The sequence below is a fragment of the Triturus cristatus genome, chromosome 7, assembly GCF_964204655.1.
Source record: "Triturus cristatus chromosome 7, aTriCri1.1, whole genome shotgun sequence".
Classification (NCBI taxonomy): Eukaryota; Metazoa; Chordata; class Amphibia; order Caudata; family Salamandridae; genus Triturus; species Triturus cristatus.
The window spans coordinates 1658256959-1658269191 of NC_140590.1; the positions used below are offsets into that span (position 1 = coordinate 1658256959).

At 47.3% G+C, this 12233-nt stretch overlaps 1 protein-coding gene across 7 annotated transcripts in view; it reads right to left on the bottom strand.

The window, feature by feature from the left end:
- Positions 1-12233, bottom strand: part of DIDO1 (death inducer-obliterator 1) — a 294842-nt gene that overhangs the window by 174693 nt on the left and 107916 nt on the right. The gene's annotated exons all lie outside the window — the stretch shown is intronic.

Below are 12233 nucleotides of genomic sequence, written 5' to 3' on the forward strand. Positions count from 1 at the left end.
CCTGCTAAGCAGATAGAGGACCATGAAAAGGATCCTCTGTTGTCTTACCTGTTGAGATCACCTCCACCGTATGCACAGGGTATTACAGCACCACAGTTACTACCTGTTGTACAGCCAGCTGCTGGTCAGCCTGGAATAGGTGCTCCACTTCCTTTGATTCCAGCTCCTGTCCTTCCCGTGGTTAATGTTCCCTCGGCACCCCCTCTTCCTGGGTCCCCTATTCCGCCTTTGCCTGTCGCTTCGCAAACTGCTTTACCTACTACTCCCACCCTTACTATTTCATCTGCTCCAGCTGCCCTGTTCCCGAACCCTGTAAACATTTCTGTTCGTCGGAAAATAACCGATTCTGTAACTAATATCTTAACTCCTCTCTACAGGTCTTTAATTGGGACCCCCGTTTCTGATTCTACACAGAGACGTAGCCAGCTTCCTGGTCCCCAGGAACGAGAAATGTTAGATTCGACAGCTCTTAGGTGGATGTCGAAAGCCGCGAAGTACGACGCACGAAGAGTGTTAAGATACCTTTATGCAATGGAATGAACCAACTCAACGTTATGTTTTTGACGTGATGTGTTCTCTTGTGCGTGAGGAATGGGATGATGATGACTTAGATTCCGCCCCCTCTGATTTGATAAATGTTCAGCAAAAGTTTGCCACAGGAATGGTGATAGGTTCAGAAGTAAGGGAAGCGATAGAACTGATTTTAGCTTATAGGGATGATTCCCCTCTTCGAGCACCAAGGGCCTCTGATGGTTCACCGATTACTAGGAAAAGACGAGGTCAATACCCGATGAGGGAAGTTCCACCCATATGGCGCGATGCAGTCCAAGCTGATGCGGCTAATGGTATTGCAGCTGCTCCGGTACATTTCCATAGAGTGTGGATACACATCCCTTGGAAGCGGGCCGAAGTATTAGCAGTAAAACAAGCGTTGCCGGACCCGCGTAAAAATCCTGCTGGTTATTATAAAGAGTTAACGCAGACAGTTCAAGCGTGTGTCATGAATTTGGCAGACATTGAAATGCTATTTGGCAATGTAGTGCCACAACCTATATGGGCCAAGATTCGGCAAGAGAACCACCCAGTCGCCCTGGGGGGTGATTGGCCAGCTATTATAGCGGCAGACGCGCAACAAGTTGGTGGTGCTAAACCTGAGCCTCTGATTGCTGCTTTACCTGGCAGAATAATTAACCTAATGAAAACGCTGATGCCAGCGTTACGGGTAAATTGGGATAAACTATCAGCATGCAAGCAGAAGAAGGATGAAAGCGTCTGACTTCTTCACTAGATTTGAAGAGACCTTCGTAGATCACAGTGGGCAAGATATGAGTACTGAGGGAGGTCAGAGGTTGTTTGTCGACAAGTTAGTGTTTAATTTACTACCTGAGCTTAGTAACAAGTTAAAAAATTCTGAGAGTGCATGGGCAGTGTCGACGACAGCACAGATACTCGCAACTGCTCAGTATTACGAGAATAGAGAGAAAGAAGAAAAGGAAAAGTTAGAAAAGAAGACAAAAGATTTGAAGACTAAAGTACTATTGCAACAAGCGTATCCGCCTCGCCCGAATCAGTCAGAATCACAGCAGCGACCCCAGTTTCAGCAACAACCACAATTCCAACAAGGGACGTCCCAAAGATTTAATTATGGATTCCCTCGACAACAGTTAGCATGGAATCAGTGTGCCTATTGTAAAAAGGAGGGCCATTATAAGAACGAGTGTCCAATACTCCACACGCAGAACAGTGGTGTCCCAGCTCAGAGAGGTAATGGCGGGTTTATGCAAGCTCCTAGAGGTAGAGGACGTGGTACAATGACTCCACAAGTTGATCGCCCATCAAATTATTTCGATCAGCGGAATGTACAACCTACGCAACTAGGTAGATCTTCACAGTATCATGTTGAGGATTACTACGAAAATAATGAAGAGATTCAGAGAAATGATTACTAGGACAGCCACAGGCAAAGAGAGTGAGTAGTATCAGTTCCAGTTGATCAGAGTGGACCTTATGTCGCAGTAGTTACATCAGGCGTGGTCGAACCGTTTCTGTTGGATACTGGTGCGGCAAAAAGTTCAATTATGCATGCAAAACTCCCTGGCGCACCTTTGTCTGGCTCAACGAACACTTCAGTAGGTTTCTCAGGCGCCCCTGTTCACAATCCTGTTTCTAGTCCTTTGTCAATCTCTGTTGGGCCATGCGAACTAGAAGCACCCCTTATCCTAACCGGTTGTAATGAGAATCTGCTTGGTTTAGATCTGTTGAAACGCCTGCATGCGACACTGTACTGTTCTCCTTCGGGAGTACAGCTCACATTAGGCAAGAGAGTCATTTCTCCAATGTACATGTCGATGGATAAGCTCCCACCGGAGCTGCGTTCTCTCCCTGATACTCTTTGGGCGACTGGTCCTAACGACGTAGGCCTTTTGGAAATTCCCCCTTATGTGGTAAGTCTGAAAGCGAATGTTAGATTCCCACGAATCCCACAGTATCGGATTTCAAATGAAGGTGAACGTGCACTTTTACTGATCGTGAAAGACTTAATACAGAAAGATGTGATAGAGGAAACTAGAGGAAATGTCTGCAATAGTCCTGTTCTGCCGATTTTAAAACGCACGGACCCTTCCAAACCTCCAATATACAGATTTGTGATTGACCTCAGAGGTTAACAAAATAGTGATTCCGCAGTTTCCTGTGGTACCAGATATCACTGCATTATTGACGTTGATTCCTGCCTCAGCCTCATGGTTTACAGTGATCGATTTGAAGAATGCCTTTTTCAGCATTCCGATAGCCGAGGAAAGTAGACATTTTTGGTTTTTCCTTAGGAGGTCGCAGTTTCAGGTTCAAACGCGCTCCAGAAGGCTATTGTGAGAGCCCTTCAATTTACAGCCAAGCATTGAAAAGTCAATTAGATGCTCTTGTACTTCCTCCTGGTGTTGCTCTGATTCAATACGTAGATGATCTTTTACTGGCCGCCGATGACAAGGAAACTTGCAAAACAGCTACAATTTCTTTATTACGTCATTTGTCCGACTTACATCACAAGGTTTCCCCTTCTAAACTGCAATATTGTTGCCAAGAAGTGACCTACTTAGGTCATCTTTTGTCAAAGGAGGGAAGAAGGTTGACCCCAGAAAGAATCAAAGCAATTTCACAGATGACTGTACCAAGCACACAGAGAGAAGTGCGTGCGTTTTTGGGTATTACGTCGTACTGCAGACAATCGATCCCAAATTTTTCTCTCATGGCAAAACCATTGGTAGCCCTGACTGGAAAAGGTGTTCCGAGCCCTTTGCCATGGTCGGATGAATGTCAACAGAGCTTCTCCGACTTAAATGATGCGCTGTGTTCAGCTCCTGTGTTGGGTACTCCTGACTACAGTAAGCCGTTTACACTATATGTCCATGAAAGAGAAGGTTGTGCATGGAGTGTCTTGACGCAACAATTTGGTGACAAACAGCGACCTTGTGTGTATTTTTCATCCACATTAGATCCGGTAGCCAGAGCATTGCCAAGTTGTTTGAGAGCTACAGCAGCAGCTGCAGTGTCCATTCGACAGTCTGCTGGACTAGTCATGAACAACATGTTAGTAGTCATGGTTCCACATGCTGTGGACACACTCATGAATCGAACGAAAACTCAGCACCTCACCAGTGCTAGACTATCAGGCTATGAGCTGACACTTTTGGCAAATCACATTCAGATCAAGCGATGCAACATATTGAATCCAGCAACGCTGTTGCCGACTACCCAAGAGTCGAGTGATTCAGAGCCTCATGATTGTTGTTTTAGAACTGAGGAAGAGACAAAAGGTAGGATTGACTTAAAAGATACTCCGTTACTAGATCCAGATGGCACTTTGTACGTCGATGGGTCATGCTTTAAACTACAGAATGGTGATGTGACGGCCGCGTATGTAGTTACGACTTTGAGTACGATTGTGGAGACCGCAAGAGTGAGTCAGAATTCTGCTCAGGCTGCAGAATTAATTGCACTAACAAGAGCGTGTGTTTTAGCTGAGGGAAAGAGAGTGAATGTGTTTACTGATAGCCAATACGCCTTCGGCGTAGCACATAGCTTTGGACGTCTGTGGAAAGAAAGAGGTTTTCTCACGTCCCATGGGACTAAGATCCAACATGGACAGTTAGTCAGTGATCTATTGGAATCTCTGACCCTACCGAATGAAGTTGCGATTGTGAAGTGCAGTGCACATTGAAAGATTACGGATGATGTTGGCCGAGGGAATGCGTTTGCTGATGAGGTCGCCAAAGAGACGGCCAAGAACATGATGAGCCGAATGTACGTTGAAACGTCTACAAGATGGATTGCTGAATCAGGAATGTGTGAGAATACGATTGAAAGTGTGAAGGCAATCCAGAATGAAGCAACTGAAAATGAGAAAAATGCATGGAGGGAGAAAACGGGTAAAATGGATTCGAGTGGATGTTGGGTTGATCTGTCTGAACATCAACGTTGGATGTTACCTGATGCGTATGTGCTTGCGGTAGTCACGATGGCGCATGGATCGGCGCACATTAGTTCGAAAGGGATCTGTAAACTGTTAGCTCCAGTATGGAAGAATGATGGAATTACTAAATGTGCAGAAAGAGTGGTGAAAAATTGCATGATATGCCTGATGCATAATCCTGGCAAGGGAACCCCAACCCCAACTGGTCATTTTGCTCCCCCTTCTTGTCCCTTTGAAGTAATTCAGTTGGATTTTATCCACATGGACAGGTGTAACAATCTTAAATATGTCCTAGTGGTAGTCTGTGCCTTTTCAAGATGGATTGAGGCATATCCATTAAAGGATAACACTGCTATGTCCACTGCCAAAATCCTCCTCAAAGAGTACTTCCCCAGATATGGTATGCCACGGATTGTTTGGTCGGACAATGGAAGTGAGTTTGAAGGGAAAGTTATGAAGAGTGTGTGCGCAGGTCTGGGAATCGTCCAGAAATTCCACAGTGCGAATCACCCACAATCAGCAGGTTTGGTTGAAGGGTACAATGGTACCTTGAAGCTGAAACTTGCTAAAATTCAAGCCTCCACTGGTCTATCTTGGGCAGACGCACTGCCTTTAGCTTTACTGTCCACCAGAACGACTGTACACTCTCGAGTAGGGCTTAGCCCATATGAGATTGTGTTCGGTCGTCCTGCTAATGTTTGGGGAGTCCCTAGGCCAAGGGAATTCAAACAGATCGAATATCCTATGTTGATTGATTACCTTTTTGATCGGAGTGTTAAATTGAGCCTTATTCATCAACAGGTATTCGAATCCTTGCCTCAGCCAGAGAGTACAGGCCACACATTGAAACCCGGTGATCAAGTTGTGGTGCGGAATTTTGAACGAACCCGGAACCTCCAGCCAAGATTCGTGGGCCCGTTCCAAGTGCTCCTGGCAACAAAAACTGCTGTACGCCTAGCTGGAAGGAAGAATTGGGTGCACGCTAGCCATACGAAGCGTGTCCCTCTCCCACTCCCCTACGACAACTGGGTTAGACAGGGATTTGGTGCATCCGAGACAGAACCTGTTCCTAGGCTCATTCCCTTCAGTGATGCAGAGTACATAACGGACAAACGAACTGAAACACAGAACTCTGATACCTCACCAGGAACTGTGTTTTCGAACCCTGAACAGAGTGTCATACAAGGCGAACATTCGTCACCTGTGGACTCGAACATTACTGTACCTATAGAACAATTGTTTCAAGATCAGACAAGACCCGGGAAATACAGATATAACCTACGTTCTCATTCTATGAACCAATGACATTGCATAATTACCTTTCTATTTGAAAACTGTTTTGATCTTATCGCATTCCATTCAGTCAGGAAGGGTAAGTTATTTACCTGTAATCCTAGTTCTCTTCCAGGGGTATCCTCATCAAAGTCATAAGCACTGAATATTCCCGCCCATGTGCGGGGACCCCGGAAATAATAAAATTATATATGTAAAAAACACATATATACAGCTCTGTATATGTATAAACATATATCATTTTTTCCAAGCAAATGCAGCTCCCATAAAAGGCTAGGCAATGTAAATATACACATCCAATAACACATATATACATATAAATATATATATAAAGGTATAACAATACACCTAAATCTCTTTTTTTTTTTTTTTTTTTTTTTTTTAATGAGGTAAACACTCATGAGAAATCAAAAAATAAAGAGAGCAAACTGTGGAAAAACACAGATGTACAACACATTGCCAGCCTGCAGGCTGCATTGCAATATAATACCATAGAGACTAAAAAGCCCTGTACAGGTAAAAACTAGCACCGTGCCTTTAAGGCAGCCCTGACTTCCATATCCCATCATGCCTCAGGGGTGACAGTTAGGTCAGTTGTTCTTTGCGGGACCGTAGTCCTAAACACAAAGATATATCCTTTCCATAATGAATAATACATTTCTTCTCATTTGCCTGGGGAGGTGGGTGGGTTGCTTATGACTTTGATGAGGATACCCCTGGAAGAGAACTAGGATTACAGGTAAGTAACTTACCCTTCTCTTCCAGGGGATCCTCATCAATAGTCATAAGCACTGAATAGAGTAGCAAGCTCCCCTTCCACCAGCAGGCAAATGAAACTAAGGTTGTATCACCCATGGAGAAAGCGAATCATGAAAATGATTATGCATGGAACAGATTCCTCAAGGAGGCTTGTCCTACTTGAGTGTCTGCTCTGGTGTCCGAATCCAGACAATAATGCCTGGTAAAAGTGTGGACAGATCTCCAAGTGGCTGCCTTGCAGATCTCGGAGAGTGGGACATTATTGAGAAAAGCCGCGGTAGCCGCTTTTCCTCTTGTCGAATGCGCTTTAGGGCGCGCCCCCAATGGTTTCTGAGCCAGTTGGTAGGCCAATGTAATACTTGAAACAATCCACCTAGCAATGGAACGTTTGGATGCAGCAAAGCCCATACGGACAACCCCATAGTTCACAAACAATTGATCAGATTTCCTGACATTCTTAGTCCTATCTAGGTAGAATTTTAGGACCCTTTTGACATCTAGAGAATGCAACGCCCTCTCTGCCGGAGAGGAGGGGTTGGGAAAAAAGGTTGGTAAGGAGATGGCTTGGTTTACATGAAACTCCGATACCACCTTGGGTAGGAACGAAGGATGAGTTCTCATCACCACCCTATTTTGATGAAAAATAGTGTAGGGCTCTTTAGAACAGAGGGCCTGTATCTCACTGACCCTCCGTGCTGAAGTGATGGCTATTAAAAATGCTGTCTTCCATGAGAGGTGCTGTAGGGTAGCCTTATGAATAGGCTCAAAAGGCGCACCCATGAGCTTCGACAGAACCAAGTTTAGCTCCCAGGAAGGAGAGGGAGGTCTAACAGGGGGATAGACTTTGAGTCCTTGCAAGAAATCCTTCACTACCTGCACTTTAAAAAATGACTGCTGTGAAGGCGAACGCCTGTATGCTGTTATGGCTGCTAGGTGAACCTTTATGGATGAAAATTTCAACCCTGCCCTTGCTAAATGTAGAAGATAGGGTAAAATTACATCCTCCTGGCATTTAGTGGGATCATAATGATGCTGAGCACACCATATATAAAATCTTTTCCACTTACAGAAGTAGGAGTGTCTTGTCGAAGGCCTCCTGGCTTCCTTCAGTATGGACATACACTCTTGAGGGAGGTTCAGATGGCCATACTGGAGGACTTCAGGAGCCATGCTGTTAAGCTCAGCGAGGGAAGGCTGGGATGGTAAATCTTCCCCTGCATCTTGGATAACAAGTCCGGCCTGCACGGCAGCCGCTTGTGGGGGCGGATCGACATGTGCAAGAGATCCGTGTACCACCACTGCCTCGGCCAGTCCGGTGCTATGAGGATCATCTTGGCAGATGAATTCTGTAGCTTGGTCACCACCTTGGGAATTAGTGGGAGAGGCGGAAAAGCGTACACAAATGTCATTGACCAATTGATCAAAAGGGCATTCCCTAGGGATCCTGGTCGATGGTATCTTGAGGCGAAGCCTCGGCATTTTGTGTTTTGCTCGTCCGCGAAGAGGTCCACTTGAGGACGCCCCCATTCCCCGAAGATGTCTTCTAACACCTCGTCGTTGATTACCCAGTCCTCTGGCTCTTGGAAATGCCGACTGAGCAAGTCCGCTTGCACGTTGAGTTCTCCTGGTAGGTGCACCGCTTTCAATGAGATGTTCCTTGCTAGGATCCAGTGCCACAGGGACTGAGCTTCCAGCGAGAGCGTTCTGGATCGAGTACCCCCCTGCTTGTTCAGGTAGTACATTGTGGTGGTATTGTCCGTCTGCACTAGAATGGTACTCGTCGTGATCGCAGGCAGGAACGCTTTGAGGGCTAGGTGGACTGCCCTGAGCTCCAGCATGTTGATGTGGTACAACTGCTCGCTGCTGGACCACTGTCCCTGAGTTTGCAGAGTCCCAAAATGCGCACCCCATCCCTGAAGGGATGCGTCGGTGATTAAGGTCTGAGTTGGGGGCTCTTGATGGAAGGGGATCCCCACTTGTAGATTCCTTGGTTTCAGCCACCACTTGACTGACTGTTTGGCTGCAGAGGAGAGGCAAACCTTTTCTTCCCACAGGGAGTTCCTTTGATCCCATTTGTCCTCGAGATCTTGCTGGAGAGGACGCATCCTTAGCCTGGCATTGGGCACTAGGAAGATGCAGGATGCCATGGCCCCTAGCAGAGATGAGATTTGCCTTGCCGACGACAGATTGTTGGATAGAATCTGCCTGCCTTTGAGGATAATGGATGACTGTCTTTCCTCCGAAGGAAACACTTTTCCTACTACGGAGTCTATAGTTGCACCCAGGTAGTGGATCCTCTGCGTTGGTGAAAAATTGGACTTTTTGACATTCACTCTGAGACCCAACTTGCGACATAAGTTCAGGCATAGCGACAGCTGTGACCGCACATTCTGTGGTGATGAGCCCTTTATTAGCCAGTCGTCTAGGTAGGGATAGACGAAGACTCCTGCGCGCCTCAGAGCAGCCGCTACTACTGACACGCATTTTGTGAATACTCGAGGAGCTGACTTCAGGCCAAATGGGAGGACTTTGAACTGATAGTGAGAGTTGCCTACCACAAACCTGAGAAATTTTCGATGATTCCTTAGGATGGGAATATGGAAATATGCATCCTGAAGGTCCAGTGAACACATCCAATCGCCCATCCGGAGAAGAGGATATATTTGGTGGAGCGCCAGCATGCAAAATTTCTCCTTTCTTATGTGCTTGTTCAGTATCCGTAGGTCTAAAATGGGTCTGAACTCTACCTTCACACTCCTCTTTTGGATGAGAAAGTATCTGGAGTAAACTCCCTTTCCTCTTTGGTTTATGGGCACTTTCTCTATTGCAGATTTGAGTAGAAGCGTCGCTACCTCTTCTCTGAGCTGCTTTAGATGCTGGGATGAATTGACAGGAGGAATCGATGGGGGGTGACTTCTGAAACGAAGCGAGTACCCATGACGCAGTATATTCAGTCCCCACTTGTCCTTTGTGATGGACTGCCACTCTGGAAGATGATGTGCAACACTTCCTCCCACCGGAGCGGTGGACAGCAACGGAGGAAGCGGCTTCTCATTGCTTCCCCGGAGCTTTGTTTCCAGCATTAGATTGCCTGTTGTTACCTCGTCCCCTGGATGGCTTGCGGGACTGGTATTGCTGTTTCTTTTGACCTTGCTGGTCCTGGTTCTTTTGCCAATGAGGGGTTTGAACCCTCTGTTGGTAACTGCGCCTGTCATTTCCCTTGCGGCGTCGAAACTCTTTTCTCTTTTCAAGCCCGACAGCTTTCATGGTCTCCAGCTCTGCTTTCATACGGGCCATTTCTTCGTCTGCATGGGACCCAAAAAGAGAACTACCGGAGAAAGGCAGATTTAAAATTCTTGCCTGCGCTTCCGGTTTCAAGGCCGTCAATCTAAGCCAGGATGATCTTCTGGCTGTGACTCCATGCGCATATTCATGTGCTGCCAGTGTTGCCCCATCCGCCGCTGCACTTATGATCTGGTTAGAAACCAGACTCCCCTCATGCAAAATCTCTTCAAAGTCCCGTCTGTCCTCTGATGGAACTTTGTCAATGAACCTCTGCAGAGAGTCCCATAATGACCTATCATAGCGCCCCAGAAGCGCCGAGGCACTCGCCACCTTTAAGCTTGAGGATGCTGAGCCGCAAACTTTTCTCCCCCAGGAGTCTTGTGTCTTACTGTCCTTATCTGGTGGTACCGTTGAAGATCCAGCTACTGCATGTGTCTTCCTGGCAGCTGCGGTGATGACAGAGTCCGGTGGAGGATCTGATTTAAGGAATAGAGGATCCTCCGGAGCTGGACGGTACTTTTTTAGAATTCTCGCCGGCGCCGTTGGTGGTTGCTGGTGTAAGAAAGATATCCATTACCGGTTGTAGCAAACCGGGGACTAACGGCAATAACGGGCGTGACACTGTGCGTTCATGAAGAGTTTCAAAAATTATGGATGAAGTGGTCTCCTGAACCGGCATAGGGATATTTAATTTTGTAGCTCCTCTACACAACACTTCCTGAAACGTAGAAATATCATCTACCGGAGATACCCGAGAGGGTGGGGTCTCCGAGAGTGTCGGTGAATAATCCCTTTTGGATGATCTGGAAGAAGGGGAGGTAGAAGGGGTTCTACGGCGCCTTCTCTCTGATCTGGTCGACTCCCTTCTGCGGGAGGAAGACCTGGATCGCCTTCTTGGTGCTCGAGAGTGACTTCGGGATTCTCTTTCTCGAGATCTTGGTCTGATCGGTGTCGCTGGGAATACCACGCCCCTTATTCTTGTTAGCGATGCCTTTATTGCGTCTGATACAGCAGGGTCCTGAGGCATCTCCCTTACGGGACTTTGAGGTACAGCATTGTCCTCCTCCTGCGAACTCTCTTGCAGGTACTGGAGATTGATGCACAAGCTCTGGTGATTCTGATCTTGAACCTGAGCCCTCTGATCCTGAAGGCGAGATAGATATGAGACGCGGTGACTCAGGAGTCGTATATATCAGTCTATGAGGAGATTTTCGCCTTGAGACTGGTCGAATCGTGAGGCGAACATGCGACACCTCCTGCGTACCCTCAACAGAGGGCTGCCTCGACGGTGATAGGCCTATCACCGGAGATCTTTGACTCCGAGCTTCTTGTCTCGACGTCGAGATTATCTTCGACGGAGGCTTCATGTACCTCACCAAAGCTTTGGAGACCTGTGAGGACGGAGGCACCTGCCTCGACGTCGACTCCGACGGAGGCCTTTGCCTCGACGTCGACTCCGACGGAGGCTCCTGCCTCGACGTCGGCCCTGACGGAGGCGTCTGCCTCGACGTCGGCCCTGACGGAGGCGTCTGCCTCGACGTTACTCCTGACGGAGACTTCTGTCTCGACGTCGAATGCTCCGACGACGTCGAAAGCCTCTTCGCCTTCGAACGATGTTTCCTCGACGGCGATCTTGATCTTGACGGCGATCTTGGTCTCGACGTAGACTGTGGAGATCGCCTACGTACTTCTTGCGACGTCGAATGATGTCTCGCCGACCTCGACGTCGAACGATGTCTTTCTTTCGACGACGAACGATATCTCTGTGCCGACGTCGATCGATCTTCTCTTGACGTCGACAGATGCTTCTTCGACGTTGAACTGTGGCGCCGAGTCCTCGACGCCGAGCTTTTAGACGCCGTCGACGTCGAACGCATCCGCTTCGACGCTGAATCTAAAGTCGACGACGATTTTCTCTTTGCAGCATGACTTCCCCTTGACTCCTCACCTCTCAGCGACGATCCCGCCGCTGGAGTCTTCGACGCCGAGCCCGACGTCGATGGGGAGCAAACAGGGACCAACTGCTTCGACGTCGACCGTTCTGCTAGGCCATACAGCCTAATCCTCTCCCTCTCCTTTAAAGTCCTTTTGGAAAGGTCTTCACAATGATGGCATGTTGCTGGAGAGTGAGAGTCCGGCAGACAGATAATACACACCTCATGTGTGTCTGAAGCAGCCTTCTTTTTTCCACAAGATGGACATGGAACAAATAAAGAAGGCATTTTTCTGACAAAACAGCAAAAAAAGTCAGTCAGAAAAACACAGGATACTAACTTCTTCAAAGATGTTGTAAGAAGAAGTCCAAAAAATCTTAAAGTTGTAATAATTCTTGACTAAAGAGTCAAAAAAGAAGAGAGCTGAATTCCAGGGTCCTGACTGAAGGAGCCGGAAAGAACAACTGACCTAACTGTCACCCCTGAGGCATGAT